This window comes from Pleurodeles waltl, chromosome 6 (genome assembly GCF_031143425.1).
Source record: "Pleurodeles waltl isolate 20211129_DDA chromosome 6, aPleWal1.hap1.20221129, whole genome shotgun sequence".
Lineage (NCBI taxonomy): Eukaryota > Metazoa > Chordata > Amphibia > Caudata > Salamandridae > Pleurodeles > Pleurodeles waltl.
The window spans coordinates 1,167,937,879-1,167,965,471 of NC_090445.1; positions in this window are offsets into that span (position 1 = coordinate 1,167,937,879).

Below are 27,593 nucleotides of genomic sequence, written 5' to 3' on the forward strand. Positions count from 1 at the left end.
CTTTTCAGCCAGAGCCTTCCCCTGGCCATGAAAACAGAAAAAGTGAAAGTGCTTTTAAAACAGAGGCAGACAACCCTTCCCTCATAAACATGAAAGAAACATCAGAGCACAAAAGAAACCATTCAATTTCACATTAGAAAGGAAGAAGAAATCACCTTTTACACTTACAGGCCATATATATCCCAAAGTTGCCTTATGGGTCAAGTACCATCACAGTGTTTACAAATACGAAAAATATATATATATGTATATGTATAGATAATGTAATACACAACACCAAATTCATTTTTCCAGTAATAGTACTGTGTGTGTGTGTGTTTATATATATATATATATATATATATATATATATATATATATTGTCGATAATTAAGAAATCTGCTTAGAATGGCAACATAGTGATGCTATCAGGAGATATTAATTTGAAAGAAGGTCTTAGGCAATTACAAGATGTCAGCAGTTATGAAATCGCAAGCAGGGATGAGATGATGCAGGCCAAAGTGAGATATTTTTAAAATCTGGAAGAATGGAAAGATAGAGATTTGATTGAGTGGGAGGAGTATCAATTTCTTGGAGTGGAGTTATGTTCCACACGTTATAATGATAACAGATAAACAGTTTAATGCTATAAGCTAAACATTTTCTTGCCTATTCTGGATGGATGTCTGCAATGTAGTATTATGGGTGGGGTACGTCATTTGGAAATTATGAAATTAGGGTGGGTAGGTAGCCCACTTGGGCTTGATGCTAACTCAGTCCCAGCCAAGCAAGGTAAAATAAAAAAAATAGAATTAAAGAAATTATAACTAAAGAGTAATATAACAATAATAAAATTACAAGTTTGACAAAGAATTTTCATAGTACTAAGAATGCTATATTAAACCGTAGGTTTGAATTTCTATTGTACTTCAAAATGAGTATAGCTAATAGAGTACATGGAAACATATTTTAAGATGGCTGATGTGTTGCTAATTAAATCAATGTGGATTGTCATGGTAGTCCGTTGTTTGTGTTCACATTGTTACAAGAGCACTGGTGATTTAAAAATGGCAGATGTATTGTACTTGGTTTGCCCATGATCAAGGAAACATAGTTTTCCTAAATGCTTTGGGTGTTTTTGCTGTCTTTGTAATAAATCTTTTGCTTCACGAGATGAAAGTGTCCTTGGCTGTTCCTTTACTCAGGACTTAAGACAGGAGGAGTCGTTTGTAGAGAAATTATCTGCAGGATGTATGGGGGTTTGCAATCCCCGCCAAGGCCTGCCTCGATGAGGCTAGGGAAATAGTCACATGAGGATTTGGTGATATATACATATATATATAAATGCCCTAGTGGCGATCACCACTACGTAGTTTTAGTTAGGACATAGTTTCTATAGAAAAAGTTGTTTTTTGCTTGCTTATATCTTTGGCGCCACTTGACGAATCTTCACAAAAATGTCCAAAAAATGTGACAGTAACTTGAGCTGCTGTCTGGAGAGTTTTGGGGTGGTCCGTGAAGCGGGGGCCTAGATAAAGGTGGGGTGAAGGTGATAGCATTTCCAATGTTAATTCCCATAGGAAAAATTGCACAGCAATAGCGCTAAAACCACTTGACGGAATTACACCAAAATTGGCAGTAAGGTAGTTCTTGGTCCAGAAAGAGCCCTTTTTCTTATTTGGTGTAAATCCATTCAGCAGATTTTGGGAAAATAAAGGAAATCCAAATTTGTATATATAGGGATGCAAACTATTCACAACCCTTCCCGAGCTCGTGCTGAGATCTGATTGGCTTTCAACACTGCAACAAGGAAGTGTTGGCAGCTGTGTTGGGACTCAGCTTGAACCAAGTCCCAGACAAAAAAATCTTTAAAAAAATAAAAAAAGGGACCATAGTGCAGACCCCCAGACCCTTTAGCTCTGGTAGTGGGGCCCCTCGCTAAAAAGCATTTTTTTTTTTTAAATGAAGCACAGGCTTTATGTTTTTTGAAGCCCCCGGGTGCTCCAATTCCTGGGGGCATTGTTTTATTTTAATGGGGGGCCCGCCCGGCCCTCCCCCCATAGCCTTAGAGGCCACCATCTTCCTGGAGCAATACTGAAAATATGTGCGGGCCGTGCAGCCCCGCACCCGGGGACTGCCACCTCCCTAGGGCAAAATGTTTTCACTTTGTGGTGGAGCCCCATCGGCCTCCCCCACAGCCCTGGACCACCACCTCCTTGGGGCATTCATAATACTGTGTGGGGAGGGGCACAAATGACAACCCCTGTTAGTCGCAAACAGAGGGCAGGGAAAATTACAAAAAGCATAAACAGAGGGCAAAAAACTGACGGGAAAGGCACAGGGGACAAAAAAACAACAGAAAGGCACAAACAAAGGGCTAGAAACAATCAAAAAACAGCCTGAAAGGCAGAAATAGCGGGCAAGATACAAGCAGAAATGTAGAAAAAGAGGACAAGAAGCAAACGGAAAGGCCGAAACAGAGGGCAGAAAGGAGCAGAAGACACACAGGGAGCAAGAAAGGAGCAGAAAATTGTCAGAAGGCAGAAACAGAGCGCAGTCAACGAGCAATAAGGCAGAAACAGAGGGGAAGAAACTAGCAGAACGGCACAAAGAGAGAGCAAGAAACAAGCAGAAAACAGACGGAGAGGCAGAAACAGAGGTTTGGAAATTAGCAGAAACAGATGGCAAAAAACGAGCATAAAATGACCAGAATGGCACAAACAGAGGGAAGAAATGGGCAGAAAGGCACAAACTGAGGCCAAGAAATGAGTAAAAAACGGGCAGAGAGGTAAAAACAAAGGATACTAAATGGGCAGAAAGTTACAAACAGAGGACAAGAGATGAGCAGAAAGACTTAAACAAAGGGCCAGAGACAAGCAGAAAACGGGCAGAGAATCAGAAAGAGAAAACAAGAAACAGGCAGAGGTGGACAAACAGAAGGCAAGACATGAGCAGAAAGGCAGAAACAGAGGGAAGACAACGCAGGGTTCGCTGATTTTCGGTGATTGACCATAGAGTCTGGCTACAGACCAGGCTCTGCAGTCAACCACCGCTGTGTACGGCCAAAGGCCGTGTGTGGCGCAGCGTAGGTTGGTTATAGGGGGTTGGCTGAAGGGCCGTGCATGGTAGTGGTTGGATTAACGTATAGTTATTCAAATAACTTCATGTTAAAAAAAAACATTGAAATTCACTGAAAACACCAAAGGTTATAGGTACATTATAGTTAGGAAACAGAACAAAAAAAACATGGAACTTTACTAAAAAAAAACTAAGGTTATAGAGCCATTATAGTTAGGTTCTGAATTTACTCACAGAAAACCATGGACATTCAGCAGTTATGGTTAGAGTGCTTTCAAGTAACTATAACTCGCACCCTAATGGAACTATAACTTGTGCCCTCACCATGCACTGCTAATTACCCCAGATATTACTGCACTCATGACAACTTTTATAACATCATTAAAAATATCACTGAAACATTAGCGGTCACATTTTTGAAGAGAAAAGTGTGCACGGTAGGGGCGCGAGTTATAGTTACCTTAGGACGCGAGTTATAGTTACTTGAAATCACTCTCACTATAGCTGCTGAATTTCTATGGTTTTCTACGAGTAAATTTAGAACCTAATTATAACATGCCTGTAACCTTCGGCTTTTTCATTTTTTTTTCAGTAAAAAGAAGAAGAAGAAAAAAGAAAAATATATATATATATATATCAGGCTTATATGGGAAGTTAAGTATTGATTTTGGCCATGATGTGGCAGCAGGTTTACATTCAAATCTCAATACTCTTATGGTCAACCATTATGGTCCACAACATTTTTTATGGTGACCTTCCTCTGGGCAGAGTAACTATTCCTCTACAGTTTGAACACAAGATATAGATTATTACATTCAGCAATTTGAAAAATCTGAAATAAGAGCAATTTTAATGTAGAACAAGTTTAGGAACCTTTTCCTATCTTTGATTTAAATTGTGAGGATATGTTACTGATTTGAACTTTCAAGGCTTAGGACGGCTGGTTGAAGTCCATCTCAATTCAGTGAAATATTGCTTTAGTTCAATAGAATTCTTATAAATTTATGCTGTTTTTTATAGCATGTACATGGTCCAATAGGATATGAGAGCATTTATGATCGGTTAAATGTTGTGGAGGGCTGCAAGCACTGCAGCAGCCCCTAAGCAAGATTAAAAAACCATAGTAAGTCTCATGGGTTATTGAACCCATGACCCCAGGTGAGTTTACCAATTTTTTTAAAAGCACACTGAGCTGGAGCTGTATACGTTTCGTCTGGAGTGCAGGGACCCCTTGTAGTTGGTTTTCTGACTACAATTTATCACCTAAAAATGTATAAAAAAGACTCAAAGACGTTACTTTTTTTTAACGATTTATTGAAAACATTTTGTTATAATAACTACTATTAACCATTGCAACATTTGAATTTATAAAATAGAGATTTGATTATAGTTAGTGATAACTTTTTGACAAACCCAATAGGCCTATTTTGTAAATGCTGAAGTGCTGACACTTGATAAAGTCAATAGGCCGCCCTCTTTTTATATTTTCATGTTCTAACCCTTTGACCAAGCAAGTAGGTCTGCCTTAATTAAACTGACACCCATTATATTGTTACATGACTTAGGGCAGTGGTCTCCAAACTTTTTAATGCTGCGCCCCCCCAGTTGAAAAATAAAAATAATTTCTCCCCCCCTCAGAATTTTTCACAATTATTCTCTAAAGATGGCAATGTTTAAATATGTCTAGACCTATTTAAACATTGCAGTTAAGTACTGTTACCTTTTTAATAATACAATGACATGCTTCTGCTTAAAACAAAGGCCTGATATCTGTATGATGCTGCTTTTGGGCAGAGTCTGGTGCCCCCCCTGGTATGACTTGAGGCCCCCCCTAGGGGAGCCCGCCCCCCCAGTTTGAAGACCTCTGACTTAGGGTCTGATTTAGAGTTTGGTGGAGGGGTTACTTCACCACAAACATGACTAATATCCCATCTGCTGTATTACAAGTTCTATAAGATATAACGGAATTGTAATATGGGAGACGGGATACCTAGCATGTTTGTGACGGAGGAACCCCCTCTGTCAAACTCTAAATCAGGCCCATGCACAGCGGTAGGGGTTGGGTTCCCACAGCGGCCCTGCACCAAACCCCTGCCACAGACGGCAATGGACATATTACTGAACAGTAAAAACAACATGGAAATTCACTAAAGAAAGCAAAAGGTAAATTGGTTTTATAAATAGGAATTCTAATAATATCTTACTGTACATAAAAAAAAATAGGAATTCACCAGAAAAACAAACATTTAAGGTATGCTATAGTTTGGTGAACATGTCAGTTAAAACATACTTTTTTAAGTTACCAAAACCACTGAAATTCAATCACCATAGTTACCTCCAGTAACTATAACACATGCCCTAAAGTAACTATAACTTGCGCCTGTCCCATGCCCTGCTAATTATCTCTCATATAACATCACTCACGATGTGTTCTATGACATCATTGATAACATCACTGCAACATCTGAAATGCCATCATTGATGACAACACTGTACATGGCAGGGCCACGCATGACCTTTGGCCATGCATCCGGGCGCACGGGCTGCCGCAGGGTATTGAGTGCTGCAGCCTGGCCTGTGGCCAACCAAATGCTCCACACTGCCAAAGAATGCGTGCTGCAATGGTTTGTTTGCCTTCCAGGGGCTCCCCAGGGTCTAGCCGCATACCCTCCTTGTAACCTGCACCACTTTGATGCACTGCTTATGGCCTAATATATTACATCACTGATAACATCAGAAATGTACGGTAGCGCAAGTTATACTTAGGTCAGTACATGGTCAAGTGCAGTGTTTTTTTGTTTTTGAACAGTATGGTTTTTATAGTGAATTTCTAATTTTTTTTAAAAGTAAGTTAAAATCAGTATAGAGAAAGCTTCCAGAATCATAGTAATATTCCAAAAACGCAAAATAGAAATCATTAATTAGAATTTATTGGCAAAGACTCTTTGCAGACATTCAAGATGTATTTTTGAAAAGCCACAAAATTAAAGCAAGATGGGAGACTGAGTGTTCTCATAAGACTCTTCTAGAATGCAGCCATATTGAAGCTAACTTCATAAAAGCAGCCCTGCTCTTTCACAACACTACCCAAACCTAGGTGTTTCTTGTCGTTTTGGAGCCAACAATTTCTGCACAGATCTGGATTCTTTTTGCATAATTTTTCATTATAGAATTTTGCCTGTTCACCTCGTGCAGTGGGTTTTGCAGTGAGTTCTCCCTTGGCTTTTTCGTATTCTGATATTAAATTTTTTATTTGTTTTCGGTTAGAATTTGTGGATTTCTGACATATTTCTTTATATTTTGTGATACTCTGAAAATCCTTATTTGAGGAAAGATATTCTGCAAAGACTTTCAAATTTTCTTGGATGGAAAAATGTATTTCTTGAAATTGCCTTTCATGTATTTATTTCCTCATTATAGGTGATAGGTTGGTGACGGTCACTTTAATGATATATGCCTATTGAGAAACTAGTCACTTCTCGATGCTAACAGTTCTATATTTATATTCAGACATTTTCTGCTCTACTACAGAGAAACCTGATGGAGAAAAGAGCTCTAATAATTTATCTAAAAAAATAAGAGTTTGCTTGTTTTAAATATGATAATAAAATTTGTATCATTCTCTATAGGCTCATGTTTAGAGAGTCCCTTTCTAAATTATGCATTTAAAAAATACTGCCATGCACAGCCTTCAGTCATGTGCAGCAGGATTTGTCCACAGAGCCTGGCCTCCAGCCAGACCTTTCCTCAACAAGGTACCTGCCCATAACCCCTGCTGCAGGTAGCCCTTGGCTGTGAATAACATTGGTTGATGTCTATAGTGAGTTGGCTGTAAGACATTGTTGAAGTCCAGGCTCTGCACCAAACTCATTTGCACGCTACCTAAGGCCATGCACAGAAGGGAATTGGGTGCCTGCTGTGGTGTGACCACTGGTCCTGGCCAGAAACAAAGCCTTGTGCCTAACTATGCCGTGCATGGGTGAAGGCTGTGCACAGCAGAGGCAAAGCATTTACAGTATGTATCGTATAGGGCATGGCTAGAGCCTGGAACATACACCCAACCCTGATGTGCATGGCTAAAGGGCATGCACAGCACATGGCAATCACCAAAGGGGGTTCGGCACAAAACTTAGACAAAGGATACACCCTGTGACCTACCTTGTGGAGGTGTAGGAGAAGCACCTGGTCATAGGGCAAATGCAAGACACACAGTACTGCCTGGAAAAGGTATAACTGAGCTGCACCTTTGCAATTGTTTATCATTGTGTACCGGGTATACAGCAATTCATTTGGTAAAAAATAGGTATCAAGGAAACCTAAGTGCTTCCAAAATGGGCACAAGATATGGAGTTTAGAAGCAGTGGTTATTTTCTCATCTCTGAATGTGGGGGTACCCATACTGGCATGTGAATTGCAGGGCATTTCTCAATATGACGTCTTTCCTACACACTGTCTTACATTTGGAAGGAACAAACGCGGACAAAGACAATTGATAGTAACACTTGTTTTGCTATTCTGTGTTCCCCCAAGTCTCCTGATAAAAACGGTACCTCACTTGTGTGGGTATGCCTAGTGCCTGTGATAGGAAATGCTCCAAAATGCAATGTGTACACATCACATTTTTCCACTGAAAACTGACTTGTTTTTTGCAAAGTACCTAGCTGTGGATTTTTGGCTCTAGCTCAGCCAGCACCTAGAGAAACATAGCAAACCTGTAAATGTTTTTAAACTAGACACTTAAGGAAATCTAAGATGGGTCAGCTTGTGGGGCTCTCACCAGGGCAGGTTCAGTTATCCAGAATCCTTTGCAAACCTAAAAAATCTGTCTAAAAAATAAATTTTCCTGATATTTCTGTGATGCAAAGTTCTGGAATCTGAGGGGAGCTACAAACTTCCTTCCACCCAGCATTCTCCCAAGTCACATGATAAATATAGTACCTCACTTGTGTGGGTAGGCCTAGTGCCCGCAACTGGTAACACCCCGAAATGCATAGTAGACACCACATTCTTCCACTGAAAACTGACTCACTTTTTGCAAAACTGTGGATTTTGGGCTCTAGCTCAGCCTGCAATAAGGGAAACCTTGCAAACACATATCTCTTTTTAAAATTAGACACCTAGGGGAATCCAGGATAGGGTGACTTGTAGGGCTGTCACCAGGTTCTGTCACCCAGAATCCTTTACACACATCAACATTTGTCTAAAAACACATTTTTATTACATTTCTATGATGCAAGGTTTTGGAATTTTAGAGGAGCCACAAACTTTCTCCCACCCAGCATTCCCCAAAGTCTACCCATAATAAAAATGGTACCTCACTTTTGTTGGCAGGCCTGGTGCCCACGACAGGAAACGCCCCAAAACGCAACATGAACGCATTACATTGAACCACTGAAAACTGACTTGTTTTTTGCTAGGTGCCTTGCTATGGATTTTGGGCTGTAGCTCAGTCGGCACCTAGAGAAACCTAGCCAACCTGTTCATTTCTGATATCCAGGGTGGGCTCACTTGAGTAGCTCTGCCCATGTTTGTTTGCCCAGAATCTCTTGCAAACCTCAAACTGTGAGAAAAACACACATTTTCCTCACATTTCTGTGATGGAAAGGTCTGGAAACTGTAGGGTGCCACAAAATTCTTTCCACCTGGCATTTCCCCAAGTTTCCCAATAAAAATGGTACCTCACTTGTGTTGGTAGACCTATGGCCTTAGTGCTACATTTGTTTCATTTTTTGATGCAAAAACGGCGCAAGCTTACAAAGTATAATTTAATTTTGTACGTTTGCGCCAATCTTACGTCAACAAATGCCTCAAATGCGGCGCAAAAAAAGTATAAATCAGGTCCCAAGTTCCAGCGACTTAAAACAGCTCAAAACATAACATGTGTGCAGCATATTTTTCCACTCAAAACTGACCCTATTTTTTCAGTATGGGTAGCTCTAGATTTTGGACCCTATCTCAGCCAGCACCGAGGGAAACCTAGCCAACCTGTACATTTTTTAAAACTAGACACCTAGGGGAATCCAGGACGGTGTGACTTGCATGGATCCATCAGGTTTTCTTATTCACAATGCCCTGAAAACCTCATACGTTTCCTGTAATCAACCATTTTCCTTATATTTCTGTGATGGAAATTCCTGTTGCTGGCACTAGGCCCAGCCATATAAGTGAGGCAGATTTTTTACTGGCACAGGTGGAGCAGTGCTTAGTGGTAGGAGTTTTGTGGATTCCTGCAGATTCCAGAAGTTTCCATCACAGAAATGTAGGGAAAATGCATGACTTCAGGTACAGTTGGAGTTTGCAGGGCATTGTAGGAAAGAAAATGGTGTGGAGTGCATTTGAAGCACACCACCCTGGACTTCCCAAGATAACTACTTTTCAGAAGTGACTGGATCTGGTAGGTTTTTCCAGGAAGCAGCCTACCCAAGCTCAAAAAGTGCAACCCCTTTCCATTGCAAGTGGGACAATATTGGGAGTTAGCAAAGCTCTGCTGGCCCATATGTGAAATCAACACCCAAAATATTCAAATCTTTTCCTTGCCTTCAGATCAGATGCTTTAGTCAGCAGGGTGAGCAGAACAACTCTGCCAATTTTGGGGGGTGGTGGGCATTTCCATGCCCATTCTGGGCAGCCTCCACCCCTAATAGTCCCTGGTGCCTAGTAAGCTTTCTGCCCCTTGGGGGTCAGATTAGGGGCTTTGCCATGCCCATACTAGGCAGCCCCACCCCTACACTAATAAAATTAATCCTTTGTGCCTAGTGGGCTTTCTGTGCCCTGGCAGGCAGATCAGAGGTTATTGCCCTCAATGGGCCCCCAAGGGGTGGCAGAAAGACTGTGCCCATTTTTTTGGGGCGGGGGCATTGAGAGGGCCATCGTGGCCAGCCCCTACACCTATACTAATAATAAACAAAAAATCCCTGGTGTCCTAATGGGCTTCCTGCCCCTCTGGGGAATCAGACCAGAGGCTATTGTCCCCATCTGTCCCCTAGGGGTGTCAACAAGACTGTGTACATTTCTTTTTGGGGTGGGGCATTAACAGGACCATCGTGGCCCACCCACACCACTACACCAATTAAATAAAAAAATTCCCCCCCGGTGACCTAGTGGGCGAAAGGCTGTGTCCACTTTTTTGGGGTGGGACATTGACAAGGCCATCATGGCCAGACCCGACCTCTATACTAATAATAAAACAAAATTCCCTGGTGTGCTAGTGGGCTTTCTTCCCCCCAGAGGGGGTGGATGGGGGGTATAGCAGTTGCCCCCATGTGCCCCCCCCAGAAGGGGCAGAAAGAATGTACTCCTTGTTTTGGTGAGGGCATTGATAGGGTCATAATGGCCCGTCCCCACCCCTACAGTACCTAATCAAAAATATCCCTGGTGCCCTAGAGGGATGTCTGCCACCATGGTGGGGGGCGGGCAGATCAGGGGCTATTGCCTCAGCACAGAAGGGGTTAAAAGTTGGACTAATTTCACAATCACCTCATGTCTTAATTACAAAAGAAACAAGGAGGAAAAGATGGAAAATTAGCTTTCCCATTATTTGCGGGCATTTCTAATATTTTCAATATAAGAAATGTCTGTGTATAATGTAATGTGTTTCATCAAAACTTTCTGTCCAGAGATCCATAAATATTATGGAATGTACACATATGTATATACAGGTTATGCAAATAGTTGATTAAAGAATCCATGACTGATTAAGTCATAATTCCGGTGGATATAAATTATTTCATTGTGGTATGAGAGTTTTCCAATGAATCAATCCCTGCAATATACTACTCTGTATCTATCTATCTATCTATCTATCTATCTATCTATCTATCTATCTATCTATCTATCTATCTATCTATCTATCTATCCAATTATATGGTACAGCTGCAAGCACAGTCCCTAACCATCCTAGCCTCTGTGAGACAGTTCACGTAGGACTAGGGCAGTATGTAACACCAAAGCAAAATTCCTCACAAGTGTTTGTAAGAAAACCATGCACACTTATGATACTGCAAAGGTGATTTATTCCAAATTGCCCACAATGCCTGATGTGTTTTGGCACAATCCTTTGTCATGGGTCACAGTGCAAGCTACATTTAGAGTGAACAGATAAGTAGATATAGACATAGCACAAACAGAATACATAGAACTAATATATTTACCAAATACAACATCCAAATACAAACTTATGTAGGGCAATTAATGGGCCGTGAAAAACAACAATTCTTTAGAAACAAATGAATAACTGAAAACAATGTTCTGCTAAACTATATAAAAACACAATCACAATGCCCAAGGGGCCAAAAAATGTCTATGATCCATGCACATAAACTGCTTAACAGTAATCCACATCTGTGTAGTATTATAACAAGTATTACTGTGGTATTATAAGAATTGTGGTTAGGCGTGCCTAAGAATATGTTAGATGCCTTCTCCTAATGGTAGAAAATGAAAATGTCTTAACTGATGCTGCTAGATATAACTGATGTTTGGATAAGTAGCAAAATACCAAACTGTAGAGTTGATGGCAATCTAACTCACAGTCAGCTGCAGCTAGAAAAGGCCCTGTGTGTAAACATGTAAACCATGAAAATAGTTGCTCTATACTATATGTTGGTCTGTAAAGAGTGCTAAACAAACTAGACATCTCATGAGAAAAAAGTGAGGAATACTATGATTTAGAGAGATGCTCTATTTGGCTGCTAGAAACTAAGGCATGTCAATGTACTACAAATACCACCTTAACTTTAGCAAAATAACATTAACTAGCCAACGAAAAAGTATAGCTCGCAGAAAGCATTGCCAAGATTTGTAGAAGTGACATATCCCCCTAGGTGTAGCTGTGTAAAATCAAATAAAATCATATTAAAAACAAAAATGACAGCTCACCACCCCTGAGGCCTTAGACAGAAGAAAGAACAATTGTGAGCCAGAAAATTCTTGGGTATGTTAACCCAAATGAGCAGACATCTCTTCATCTGAATACAGACCATTGGCTAGTAAGGTGTCAACATCAATTATGGATCCGGATTACAGCCTCTGCAATTAAAAGACTCTATTTCATCCTCTTCATTGATTAGCTTTGCCAAGTGAAAAGTAATGTAATTCATCACTGTTCTAATAGTGTGTATCAAAGAATTGCATCCAACTGGATATTGTTGTTCTCTGTGTTTAATGGATCTAACAACTTCCAGTGCTCCCTTTTTGACAGGGTCGATTGAACTCCCTATGTGCAGTTTTTAACAGGGACATATGAGGTTAAACCAGGTCTAAAGCAAGACTTCAACTCTTTAGCTCTTCTTAAATAAAATGCAAAAAACATATATTCTGGTGTGCAGAACAAAATGTGATTTCCACGTCACTGAATCATCACTTGAAGCAACATTATGCATTTACTGAGGTTTTACTTAGGTGTTCTCATGGTGTCAGGCAAAGACAAGATTGCATCTGTTTACTTACCATTATAAAAACCTACATACAGAGTACAAAATTGTGCAATCCCACATGAGCACCTTCACTACCCTTAGTAAATTTGAAGCCAGATTTGCACAAATTCAAACTGCACACTTTTTTGCAACCTAACACAAATGGAATTCCGAATTTTCTTGGATTATAGTGTGTTTCAATGATGAGAAATAGAACTTATTCAGAATCATGTATCTTTATTATGTGTTTTTATTATGAATTCTGCATAATTAGGCAACTTCAGTTAAAGTGGTTTAGTTTTTTAACAAAGTTTGTTCTTGGCTTATAATTTGTCTTTGTTAAAACTAAATTACATCACACATTTCTTAATTATTGCAAAATCAGTTTTCTTCAGTTTTGCAATATTTCTAAAGAATTATGGAATATTAGCTGCATCTAGATTGCATAAGAAGAAAAAGCAATGCAAAAGAGAGTTTACTTTTTTCACCTGAGCATAACTTATGTAATCTGAAGCGGAGGCTGGTGACCCTCAACAGTGGAGGGTCGTTGCGCCACAGTCCAGGGGCAGGCACAGTAAAAAGATCACAATGCCTCAAATTTCAATGCTCTTAATCATGGCTCGTTATTATAATGGGCCATGAATGAGAGTTCTTGAATTAAAGCTGAAGGCAATGTGAGTTTCTCACAGTGGCTGTCAATGGGCCAAAAAGAGAAAAATTTACTTACCCACTTTCTTGCTCCTAGTCCTCATCTTCGTGATCATGCAGTCAGTGCAACAACACTTCCTGGAGCCTCAGACAGTTCCCCTCTCCAAATTGTGACGCTGCTTTCATGCTGCAGATGACCAGCATGAGAGCATCACCAGGATTGACTGGAGAGGGCAGCCTCAATGCTCCATCAGGCACCTGTACCTGCTCTCCACCCAGCTGTCTCAGACAGCTGAGTGGAGAGGTTTACACTGCGCATGTGAGGCTGGCCGGCTCAAGACAGACTGCCAAACTGACATGCACGAGGGGAGTGAGCGCCACCGCCCATCTGCCAGCCAGCAGCAATGCCTTGAGCCCCAAACACTGCTCGGGGTGGGAGCAGTGAAAAATTTAAATGGTAATAATTTTATTACCATTTTATTTTTTACATTTGCTACACTGCCATCAGGGGGCAACGCTCCTCTTCCCTATTAGGGAGGCCACCTCTGATAACCTGGTTAAATGAAAACGACATTGATGTAGAGGCAGGAAAAGATCAGAAATTTTAAATATACTCTTTCATTGTGTAACTCGAGAAAAGGCACACTGACATCACAAGAACTGAAAGAGTTGTTCTCGGTAGCTGGGGTGGGTGAGGAGTTCCTGTGAAAAGCTACCAGAGAGAGGACAAAAGAAGTCCTAGTTTTCTGTTGTAGGATGTGGACATGCATGAAGAAGAGTGGGAGGTTGTGAAGCCTACTTCAGATCAAATGTATCTAGGAACCTACTGTGTGACAGAATGGGGGACATAAACCATCAGGTTAGGAGTTAGCTGGAAGACTTGAGAGTTGGAGACTTGCTGAGGAACTGAATGATGGTGAAGTGTTTATTGGGATTCAGTTGAGAGTAGGAATAAGTAACAGTGACTGAATGTGGGGTGGGTAGTCTCAAGGACACAGTTTACAAGTTTCCCAGGTCCATCCCATAAGGAGTTTATCCAATACATTTTTTTTTCTTTGCATTCTGGGATTTGCATTTTTTGTATTCCTTGTTCACATTATAAATTAACTTGACCACTTTCTGGATTCAAACAATAAAACTAGGCAATTGGTACACATACCTAAGAAACTTGAGGAATTTGCATGCAAGACTGGATTGGGTATGGAAATTTAGCCAGATGATAAATTGGGGGGTCCCACTCATAGACCAGCTAATGGTGAGCAGATTAGCAGGTGTCTAAAAGAGAGAGGAGGCCTGCTTTGGGACTGGATCAGGAGTTGTGAGTTACCAGTTGCATGGGCATTCGGTTTGTTGGCCAAATGCACTGTAGAGTTGTACTTTTGAAAGATTGTCTGCATAGGGAGGATTACTTTACAAAGGAGATAACTTTGAAAGGATGGATATTTTTACAAGTGTACAAGAAACCCTTTATTTGTTTATCTAAACCGTAAGTTGCAATGTTAAAAATACCCTTAAATTTAACTTAATGTTCATCTAGTCAGTACTTATAACTTTTGAAGGATTACCCTGATTCAAACAAAAACTAACTCCCAGTTAGTGATGTGTAAACAATTGACAAATGTAATCTCTATTTAATATAGTTTACAATAAAGTTAAAGATAGGGATACCATTTTTCACACTTAAATATCATCTGAAATACCTCTGCCACATTTCCCATGCCACATGTTATAAAAACATTTCTCAAAAATGTTATTCTCAAATAGTACCATTTTAGATAACATTAAAGTAGATGGTGCAAAGTTACTTATGCATCAATCAATCATTTACAATCATTTAAAATCATTTTTGTTTTTTGCCAAATTACCAATTTTGCAATCTTGTAAATTGTCCTTAACTCAACCTCATAAGTGCCCTCTTTACCTACTGATTCATGAATGATATAATAAATGTGTTTGCGTCCTCCATTTATTTGTTAAAGTCAGTGTTCAATGATATGATTGTTGTAATAATTTCATTACCAAGAGAAAATTAGTTAAATCCATGAAAACAAGGGACACTCCTACCAAGGTAAGCTGTATGATTGGATGTAAAATCCTAGTGTTGCTTTTTCATATTTTAATATTCTAGTTGAGTCATTCATCTGTAAAGTCAATTTGTCTTTAGTGTATATTCATTGCCCAAAAATGTTTTAATCTATTAGTTTCCTCTGTATGTTCTGTGTATTAAATGTCAATACAATATATTCTGTTGATAATGTCTTTAATGTATTACATGATTATAAACAAATTACAGTGCATGTCGGGCCTCTGTAACTGTGGTCCCCAAAATGCCTCAAAAAGTGTTGAGACATCACAATACACACAAGGCTATGCATATAAAAGGAACTCATCTGAGTGCAGCAACCAAACAAACATCTCAAAATAAAAAATAGGGAGGATGTCTATTAGAGACAGAGGTAGCAGTCTTTAGATTCATGTGGACCTACGACTGAAACACTATAGAAGACTACTTGCGAATGAACAAGATCCTAAAAACAAGGAATTTAAATCAAAAAGTACCTTTGTACCATCTGTAATTGATAAGACATTAGAGAACTTTGAGGCATTAATTATGTATGATATCAAGAAATTAAACGTTGGGAAAACAAATTATCCACATCAATACAGTACAGAAGGAATAAGGCATCTTCAAGGAGCCTAATCGTTAATATCGCTAACATCAAACATGTTACCCTGAAGGTAATGGACAAAGGAGGAAGGCTGGTAGCATTGGACACAATGTTCAATAAATCAAAAATGGATAATCTTGCACATTATAACAACACATATATCAATTCAAAAAAGGCTACAACATCGAATTTCAAAATAACATTGAATAAAATACTGGACAAAGCAATGGAGGGGGTTTGGATTTCAGAAAAAGCAGAATAGTATCTCCAAATAACATATCCAAAAGGACCTATGTTATTTATGCTACCAAAGGTCTATATGGATGCAAAGAATCCACTTTTTATCAGTATCTTATCAGTATTTTATAAGCATCAGACTGCAGCTCAGGATAGAAACAACTTATCTTTCTAAATGTAAGGTTGAATGTGAAAGACTCTACAGATTTCTTACTCAAACCTCCCAAAATGTCAGATGGGACAATCAATGTTTTTCATCAAACCAATGGAACTTACAGGGGTTTTTTATGGACCTCTAGATAAACCAAAAAAGTTTATGGCACAGTTCAAAATGCAGCACATCAACAATGATGCAGTTTGGCACCATAATCTGTCTGTACATCTCAGATATATTAATGATATATTTATTATTTGAACAGGAATAGAAGATGAACTTGCAAAAATATTCTCGACCTCGAGGACAAACACCCTAACATTAAATTTAGTCATACAGTCAATCAGGAGGAGATTTATTTTTTGGAAGTTTTGATGAGCATTGAGGATTGATAAATGCACACAAATATCTGAAACAAACAGATGAAAATAATTTACTGCATTTTCAAAGTTTCCATCCAATTGCTCCCAAGACGCATTTACCATTCTAGCTATTAAGCAGACCAAACTATGGCTTGTATTTTCAAGGGAAAAGAATAAAACAGTACACTGGATTATCAGATCCAATCCTGGTTTCAAAGCTGTAGGTAGTGGTATCAACTGTATGTTCAAATGTTGCAATATAGTAGAGGAGGAGGCAACTGAGTAACATCTTTTACCGCCTTGATGGTCAGTGGAATAAGCTGGTGGACCCTATGTAGTTTGCAGCAAATTATTATCAGAGGGCAGTTACTGGAATCTGCAGCGAGTGGAAAGCCCACTTGTTGGGAAATAATTTAACTGAGAGGTCCCAAGTATTTCTGAATGAACTGCAGTGGATGTGGCTGTGTTGTATGACAAGGGTGGCATAAAGTGTTCAACAGGATTTCAACCAGGTTCTATCTGCAGAATGCTAATAAAAAGGAAAAGGCAAGCCAGATGTGTTGAAAAACACTAAAAGGAAAATTAAATAAAAATAATTAAAGAGAGATGAAGATCAGGATATGTAAGAAATAACCAGTACAGTCAGAGGTATCATAAGGTCCCATGGCTCTCATCTGACCATTAGTTCTGCTGACAATCCAGAATATGGTGATTTAGCTGCCCAAGGTTACACTCCATCATCCTATGCATTGGGCTAGGCAATATCTATAAAAAGGTTTGTAGGGAAGCACTTTAAAAAAATGTCAGAATGGTGTATAGTTGGAATCAATGATACTTATGAAAGTTAATCAGCCCCCTCAAAAAGAAGAGGGCCCCTCAAAGTGGGTAAGGAAGCAAACCAGGGACTTCTAGTCCATGGGAGGGGTAGTCCTCTGGATTATCGTAATGACAGCATAGGCGTGACTCTCCTTGGGATCTCTGGGACACTTCAGCCTGTCCCTCTTCATCAATGTTGGATGTACTCTTGTTGGTGCAGAGAACATTGCATGAGATATTAGAACCTGTATTTTTGAATTAAGAAGCAATGAAAAATCAAACAAATTTGTTAAAATAAATAGCAGTAGAATTGAAACTCTTAGATGTCAGTTCTCATAAGGAAGACACACAAAGGAATTACACAAAGCTGTATTGGAAACAACAGTTAGTGCTCCAATCACATTTTGTAAAAGTCCTGACAATGAAAGAGGATGGGGCTCTGAAATATAAGGTTATTAAATGAATCCCGATAATGAGATTAAAAGGTCTCCTCCTCCAGTCTTCCTGTGTCATCATGCTGCCTTAATGTATGAACAAGTTAGAAATGTGTGGAAGGAGGAACAGAAGAGTAGAGTGGATCAATGCAGAGGAGAGAAAAAGACTAAGGATATGAATATATAATAGTAAGTGGTAAGAAAGGGACCAATAGATAACCAACGAATATATAATTATCTAGAAGAACAAGTCAGTTCTAAGTGATATAGACTGGGGAATACCTGTGCTTCCGTACCAGCCTTAGAGTTCTGAGCTGGAATGCCCATGGTCTAAGAAGATTAAAAAGAACAAGGAATTTGGATGCAGTGTTGAAAGTAAATTAGGTTATTTGCATCCAGGAGACATGGCAGTGACGTAAGTCAATGGAGTTTAAGTGATTTATACACATATATTCCATGGCATGAAAGAATCCATTCGGTAGCCTGCTGGAGGTCTGATAACCCTAGTATGAACAAGTATAACACAAGACACAACACAAATTCACTCTGGAAATAAATGGGATTAGATATCCAAAAACATATTTCCATCATAACTCAGCTCAGATGAAATATCTCATTGTGGTTAATGTGTACATGCATGTAAGGGGAAAACTAAATGCAGAGTGAGAATTGGATTACTTCTTTGAAGATAAGAAGAGTTGCATGCACAATAATTGCAACGGGTTAAGGCTGCTAAGCGGTGACTTGAAGACAAGTATCTTCCCAGTTAGTTCATTTATTGATGATTTACAAGATTTATGCAATATAACCAAAGCAGTTTTTCCAACCACTAGTTTCTCCAAAATATGAATTGCCAGAGGTGATGTACACATGAAGACTAGCTTGCATGAACAGCCGTTTTCCAGTGGGTTCCACAGCTGGCCAAAACATTCAGAGAGGAGCACACAAATGTCCAAATGATACAAATTTTGTGCCCGATTTTCTACATAGTGTCAGGATTTTCAAGTACTTACAATAGATGGAAATCATCACTGGCCTTTGCAAGCTTGTTTGTAGTTGAAGATCATGAGGGACTTGGGTAAGATAACAATAATCAATGTTAGTTGTCCAAGAAGGGTTTCAACTAGAAGAGCGGAGAGAGAGCTGAGGCTGCTTGCAAGTCTTCAGATGCAGTAAGATATAGAGGATTGGTATAAGAATTTAATGAAAGAAGTCATACATTGCATAAAAATAGAGAAAAGGAAGATCAATAAATCACTGGAAAAGGAACTCAGAGGTTTACTAGTTAAAAAAGAGTGGTATGACTCGGAATGCCAAAAACAAACAACCGCAATTTAAGGACTCTTGGACATTTGAGGAAGGGACAAAAATGGAACTGACCTCAGAGGAGAGGGGGAGCACGGAATCATCCACAACCCCGGAACTGCCATAAGCTTGAGCCTGAGTCACTAGAAATGTCTGGCCAAAATGGTACTAACATCACCATAACTGGAGATTTTCCCAAAAGCTGAGCCAGCAACTTGGGAATAAGAGGAACTGAAGAAAAGGCACACAACAGCTTGTCTAGCCAAAGAATAATCAATGCATCCATTCCCCAAAGGCTGCAGGCACAAAGTCTGAGAACCTGTGCATTGAGCTAGGAAGTAAAGAGGTCCAGGAAAGGAACATCAAACCTCAAGCACACCTGATGAAAGACATCAACGTTGAGAGATATTTCCTGGGAGGGAAGAAAGAACTGACTGAGACAATTCACCACCCCATTGTCCACCCCTGATGTGAACTGTCACCAGAGATTGCAGATGACCCTCTCGCCACCAAAAATGGGGGACAGCCATCACATTCAGGGAACTGGAACGGATCCCCCTTGCTGATTCAGATATGCCACTGCCACTTGGTTGTCTGATCTTACCACCAGAGTGTGACCCACCAGAAGACTACGGAACCTCATGACAACCCTGAATACCGCAATGAGGTTCCCTCCAATTGGAAGAAGGCCATCACTCCTGTAGAGACAACCAAGCTTGCAGAGACCTGTCTCCCAAGGTGAAGCCACACCCAGAAGCACTGGCATCTTTAGTGATAACCAATGGTGGATCCAGCTGCAAAGGCATGCCCTTGGAAGATTGTCCTGCAGAGTCCACCAGGGCCACAAAGTCAAAATCTGAAACTGGGCCAAAGGGACCGTCAACACAGCTGCCACCATGTGACCCAGCAGGTGTAACCACAGCCTGACCTGAAGGGAAGCTCAGCCCATCAGCCTCAAAGCTAGCAACCTCAAGAGAACATCTCTGGGAACCAGATGAAAAAACATGTTGAGATTTGTGTAGAACCTGGCCACAATAAATGTCAGATCCTTGGTTGGTACCAACTGACACTTCTCCTGATTGAGCAGAAACCCTTAATCCATGCATACTAAACAAACCACTTGCAAATCACTAAGGAGCTGCTCCTCTGATGGAGAATGGAGCAGCTAATCGTCCAGGTAGGGATATATGTGAATGCCTAGAAGTTGGATCGGATCAACCAAGGAAGCCACCACTTTGGTAAACACTGTGGGTGCTGACTTGAGGCCCAATGGCAATACCCAGAACTGACAAAAAGGCTTCTGAATGCCAAACCACAGATACTGTTGGAAATGAGTATGAATTGGAATATGGTAATATGCTTCCTGAAGATCCAGGGTGCACATCGGATGGTGCTTGATCACCAAGAGGATCACCCTCTGCAGGGTCTCCATCCTGAAGGGCACGGACTTCATCAATTTGTTTAGTGCCTTCAGATCCAGTACAATCCTGAAACCTCCCTTTGACTTTGCCACCAGACAGATTATGGTGTAGAAACCCCTGCCCACCTCCTTCTGAAGAACTTCCAGAATGACGCCCTTCTGCAGAAAAGAGTGCATTCCCTGCGACAGAGCTGACTCTTCTCCATCTTAGAGGGCCAAAGAGTCGGACGGACCCTGAAGAATGGAGAACCTCCACAAACTCAATCCAGTAAAGTTGTCTCAAGACGTCCAATACCCATGTGTCTGAAATAGATTCCTCCCAGGCCAAGAGGAAATGCTAAATCTGACCACACACTTCTGATACTCCACCACATATTCAGGAATTAAGTTTTGGAGGAGACTTAGCTTTCCTCCATCTACTCCTCCCAGCTGGAAACCTCCATCGGATCATGGATACTGCCTCTGAGATGGTTGATGAAAGGGGGACTCAGGTTTGACAGTCTGTCAGAGGAAGCCAGTTTCAGGGAAGAAGAATGTTTCGTCTCTTTAAATAATTTGTGGAGTTTATCCTCCAGTTCTGCTCCAAACAGTTGATTGTCCTGAAAAGACAACCGAAAGCTGACGTCTTCTGGGCCGAATCAGTCTACCAGCTTTTAAGAACCAGGTTACATTAGCTTGTCCCACTGGACAATGCTGAAGCCCTCACTACATCAAAGGAGACATCCGATAAATATCTACCTGATTTTCGACCTGTTCCAACAACCACAACAACCACAAACAATCACACATGCCATCCAAAGATCAATACAAGGTCTTAATGTCAGAAATCAGTAAGTGGGTCACATAGGTACCATAGATCCCAGATGTGAGAAGAATACACCTTCCTGAGGGAAACATCAACTATCTTGTTAACCGCATCCTTCATCACAGCACATTCTTCCCACTAAACCGGCCACAAAAGAATCAATGATGATGGGATCTGGCAACTTCTTCTCCATTTCTTGTAAAGGATATAATCTGTCTGTGAACCTAGGAAGTGTCTGGATCCTTCCACTCGCTTTTTTTAAGGACCTCGCGGATATATCGGTGGACAGGAACATCAATGGGAGCTGAACTCTGAAACTGGTGTAGGAGTGAACCAGCTAACGTGTCTGGCATCTCCTCATCAGGAAAACCCATGTAAGACTTCACATGTTTGATTAAATGCAGTAGCATGTCCAAGCAATATACTTGCCCTTATGGTCATCTGGACCAGGATCCTCCTCCTCTGACTCTGAGGGCTGAGTTGATCCCACAGGAAGAGCCTCCTTAGGCTTAATATTGCCCCCCCACCCCCCATTTCCAATAAAGTCTCTCTTATCAACCTCTTCAGCCTGGAATGCTCATTCTTCTTGGGGCGTTTTGGCAGAGGAGGAGAAAGTGATGAGGCCACAGAGCAAGAAGAAGAGGAAGACTCCCTCAAATGTTTCCTCTTTCTCTTATACTTTCTTATGGTTTTTCAGAAAACAACCAGCCACAGCAAAAGATATACACCACAACAAGCTTGCAGCAATCTGGACAAAAGTGATAAACAAACCGGTATCCGGTGCTCACCACGGGGCCAGCACAAGTAGGAGCCCTCAATCCCCAAATCACCAAAAACGACAGCACTGACTCTCACTGGCATTCTCTCGCCAGGCAGAGCACCTTCACAGAGACCTAACTGTCCCAACGAAGAAGTCAGGCCACGCAGGAAGCGCTTACCTGCTCTTGTTCTATCCAGAACAAAACATGCCATCATTGGCACGCGCGTCTTCCTGCAGGCCCAGCAGCCAAGGAGACATGTAATCCTGCCGACCATCACCGCTGCCCTTCTGGAATGACGACCATCTCAGCATCACCTACTACCACTTCAGCCCTGCAGGAGCAGCTCCTATATCCTTGTACTTTCCATTCTGTCAGCAGGCATATAAAGGAACAAAAGAACTGCTGGTTAGGTACGTCTTAAGTACTCCCAGTGGGAGGATGTGGGGCAGGGTTCCCAGTATTCTTTTTGTTATTTTTCTGTCTGCAAGATGTTTTCAAGGGTATGCCTGTGTTTTTCTCACCATTGCTGTATCCATGCCAGAGAATATACCTTATGCATGATAAAATCACTGCAAGAGTTAACAAACAGGATCTATATCTCCGTTTGTAATGAATGGGAAGAGAACAATGGTGACCTGGGGGTAACAACACACTAGATATCAGAGCACCGATATTAACTTCACACTTCAGCTCAAGCATCGGCTGACTCAGGTTTGGTTGGTTAAAGTGGTAGATTAACCATGAAAGAAGTTAGATGCTTTCAACTGACTTCTTCTGAGATGACACAGGACATGAACTCTACTGGAGATAGACTGCCAACCAGGTTCCAAGCTATTAAGTAACCTAGACAAGTGTATTTGTGTCTCCAGTTACCGGTGGCACCATAGTTCGTCAGTAGGCACAACGTGTTTATTTTCACAGAATCACTGGCTAACCTCATGTTGCCCAGTATTTTACACACTGGGAATTGTTCTAGTTCGCTCCTCCCTTGATCAATTTACAAAGAATAGGCGCGTAAGCAGAATTAAGGGTTATGAGTGCCCATTCGACAAGAACGGAGCACATGAAGCATGCAAAAATAGATATATCAGCCACCAAATGCATATATGCTTTGGTTGCTTATTTACATCTTTAATGAGCGTAGTTTGGACTGTGGTACATTTTACTATTGCTAATTAGAACAAGGGGAAAGTGTTAGGATGACTCTAACCATATATATACTAGTGCTGGTGTTTAGGTAACACAATTCACCTCACTTAGGGCCAGATGTAGCAAAATCCGATTTTGCGACTTGCAAATTGCGAGTCTGAGTGACTCGCAATTTGCAAGTCGCAAAATCGGATGCAGAATAGTGTCTCAGACACCTTCTGCGAATCGCTATGGGGTCGCAAAGACCCACCTCATTAATATTAATGAGGTGGGTCGCAGTTTGCGACCTCATAGCGATTCCCTGCACTCACAGGGATGGTGGCCTGCTGAAGTCAGCAGACCTCCATGTCTGTGACTGCTTTTTAAATAAAGCAGTTTTTTTTCTTCATTTTGCAGCCCGTTTGCCTTAAAGGAAAACGAGTTGCAAATTGAAAATAATTACGAAACCATTTGGTTTCATTTTTTCAGTGTACATAGTGGTCCATTGGACCACTGCCTGCTCTGAAAAAACCTTTATGCCCACATTCACAAAGGAGAAGGGGTCCATGGGGACCCCTTCCCTTTTGCAAATGAGTTACCACCAGTGTGACACTGGTGGTAACTGCGAATTGCGATGTGAGTCGCAAATAGGAAGGGAACACCCCTTCCTATTTGCGAGTCGCATTCACAAATTGCGAGTCGGTACCGACTCGCAATTTGTGACTGAGCATCACGTTAGGCTGTTTGCATGGCACAAACTGCGATTTTCGCAGTTTGCACCATGCAAACGCCTTCCTACATCTGGTCCTTAACCTCAAGCCCTTTCCAGATTTGGTTGGTTACTATGAATCATCGTTAACACACTCGGCGTGGGTAAAGTTTACCAAATATTATTAAATATGACTAAAGGATTCACAAACACATCTCCAATAGCATGGTACATGAAAGTGAGTTGTCCTTTACATAAATATATCTTTTTAAATTTTGCAGCATCTAATGGATTTATTATTTATTTTTGCTGACTAAGGACCTGTGAAGGTTCGAAAATTCATTGGGGAGTTTGTTAAAAGTCATGTAATATTTTAAGGACAATATGAAGGGAATGTATTGTATGGAAAATGAATACATAGGAACAAAATATATAAAAACAACATCCTTAAACAATGACTAGGCAATAAAAATATCTTGATTTTATCAATGAATGCCTGAAATGGAATATTGAAAAAGTAAAAGTAACACCAGGTTTTTACATCCATCCTCACAGTTGTGCTGGCTAGATTATTTCTTGTTTTCAAGGGTATACCTGTGTTCCTCTCACCATTGTTGTATTCATGCCAGAGGATACATCACTTATGCACGATAAAATCACCGCAAGAGTTAACAAATAGGATTTATAATCAGCACTAGGCACAGAAGCCATATCCACAATACTATTATCCTAAGAAAACCATTTTCAATTAGGTAATTTCCCCTTTCTTTAAACACTTAAGAGATCATTAGAAGTGCCTCAATCCATTTGGTGTTTGCAGATTTTCTTCACAATCTCTCAGTATCACCAACAACGTCGCAGGGCATAGAACCTGCTGAGCTTTTCCTTCTACCATCCTGGGTTACCAGCCACTCATATGGCCCATTATTATGAACAGATTTAAAGAAACTATAGAGCAACCTGAATCGGGCACTACCGGTAGGGAGAGCACAATGTAGGCCATTGCTGGGGAGAAGATTGCAGTGACATAGGCCCTCATTACAACCCTGGTGGTAAATGCCGCTTACCGCCGTGCAGAAGACAGCAGCATACCGCTGCGGCCGTGGAATTCTGCTACAGCTATTACGACCCACAGCTCGGAATCTGCCATAATACAGACACCCACACAAGTCCGCCACACCAAAGGTCAGTGATAAACTGGCGATAACAAAACCGACACCGTCACGCCAACAGGAATACGCCCACACTATCACGACCCAGGAATCAACGTGGCGGTCTTTCAACCGCGGTAATCCATTGGCGGTACACACTGCCGTGCTCAAAATACACACACATATGCAAAACACAACCACATTGGACAATTTGAAATACACACACCTGATACACATACAGACACCACTCCCACACACTCACAACACTATAAAACACACACCCACATTACCCACAAACCCTTACTACCAGAAATTTGAAAGCAGGCCAGAGAGAGACACTACCTAAAACAACACCAGCATCCACAGACACACAACACTATCACTTACACAACATCCACGCACCTCAAACAACACACACCAACACATCCCCTCACACATCACAACACACACCACCTCACACATCACCCACACCAGATCATGGCACCTCAAAGACACCCCAGGTTCTCTGAGGAGGAGCTCAGGGTCATGGTGGAGGAAATCATCTGGGTAGAGCCACAGCTATTCGGATCACAGGTGCAGCACACCTCCATAGCTAGGAAGATGGAGCTATGGCGAAGAATTGTGGACAAGGTCAAAGCAGTGGGACAGCACCCAAGAACTAAGGATGATATCAGGAAAAGGTGGAACGATCTACGGGGGAAGGTGTGTTCTGTGGTCTCAAGACATCACATCGCGGTTCAGGGGACTGGCGGCAGACCCCCACCTCCTCCCCCACAACTAACAACATGGGAGGAGCAAGTCTTGGCATTACTGCAGCTGTGCTGCGATCGGGGGCCAGGAACACTTTCAGGAAGGCCTCGTAAGAAAGGGGAGACTCTCCCCTTTCTCACGAGGCCTTCCCGAACGTGGGGAAGGCCGTTTTTCCCATCGGAGCAGGAAGCAGCCGCAAGGCTGCTTCCTGCTCCGATGGGGAAATCAACTTTGTTACGTCGGCGCCTCGCGGCGCGCTGACGTCACAAAGGGGCGGGTGGGGGGCGGGGGGGGAGACACGGAAGCTTCCGTGTCTCCCTGGGATATAAAAAAAAAAAAAAAAACCTCCCTGGTGTCGGCCACAGGTCGTGACCCGCACCAGGGAGGTAGTGTGGGCGTCGGCCAGTGGCCGACGCCTGCAGTGAAGGGGTTAAAGGGCTACTTAAGAGAATGGCACAATCAGTGCTGCAGGCTCACTAGTAGCATTTAGTTTACGGGCCCCGGGCACCTGTAGTACCACTTGACTAGGGACTTATGAGTAAATTAAATGCGCCAATTAAGTATAAGCCAGTTGTACCATGTTTAAGGGAGCGAGCACAGGCACTTTAGCACTGGTTAGCAGTAGTAACATGCACAGAGACCTAAAAGCCAACAAAAAAAGGTTCACAAAACAGGAGGGTGAATAGCACACCAATGTTTTGGAACATAGTGAAGCCGGGGACATTCCTCACTAGTTGGAGCAAACTGCCACATCAAAGGCCCATGGATAGGATTTCCTTTTTTCAGTGTTTTATCAGTGTTTTCCAAACCTTTTGAAATCAGTGCTTATCAGTGTTTATTAAGCTTTCAAACCCCCAAAATTGATGAAACTGTGCTTTTCCAGTTTTTACAATCAATGTTTTTTGCTGTAATTATTATAAAGCAAGTAGTTAATTTAAAGGAGAATAATTACAGGGTAGGTAGTGTCTTCCCATTGGCAGTCTGTCCAGTGGACTTAAGATAGATTTTTGTAAGCATAGAAAGTCTGTGCATTTCACTCTCATTCACATCTAATTGCCTCTCACTATTACACAGTCAGGACTCTGGTTTACAGGACTATTCATGGATTTAAAAAGTAATATTACTGTATATAAATGTTTTAATAAATAAATTCATGGACACAATTGGAAGTCAGGCACCTATTCCAATATTATGACACTGTAGGAGTGGTCAACCCTACAATCAGCACAGTACCTTATGTATTCTATAAAACTTTGAATTACAGCAGATTCAATTGCAGCTCTGCACTCCAGGGCACCGTAAACTTGAAGCTCTGAGCATGCTAGCCACCGCTTTTCTGCATTCGTTGCCTCACTACATTAAGGTAGGGGTGCTGTTGTGTGGACATTCATAGCTGCCAAATGTCTGTATGGCAAATGTCTTAGTTTTTGTCTGTTCTGACCTTTTGACAGATGTCACATTGTATTCTGGGAATAGGAGTTTTGTTTTTAACATATAGGTATGGGCTCAGAGACTACAGCTATGATGTGCAGTTGGGTAAAAAGCCAGGATGAGCTGAAGGTATCACACATGACCATGGGACACCTTGCAGCTATCGACATTGTTGGTATAGGGCAAGTTTTGCAGCGGGTTTCAAAACTTGCATGTGTGTTGCAAAAGCACTGTTTTCACAGGTAACTGACACTACACCTTGCACTGAATGTTTAAAGCCTGGGGTGTTTGGAAGTTAAACTACTATCAACACTGACTTGTTAAAAATGGGGTTGACTTATCA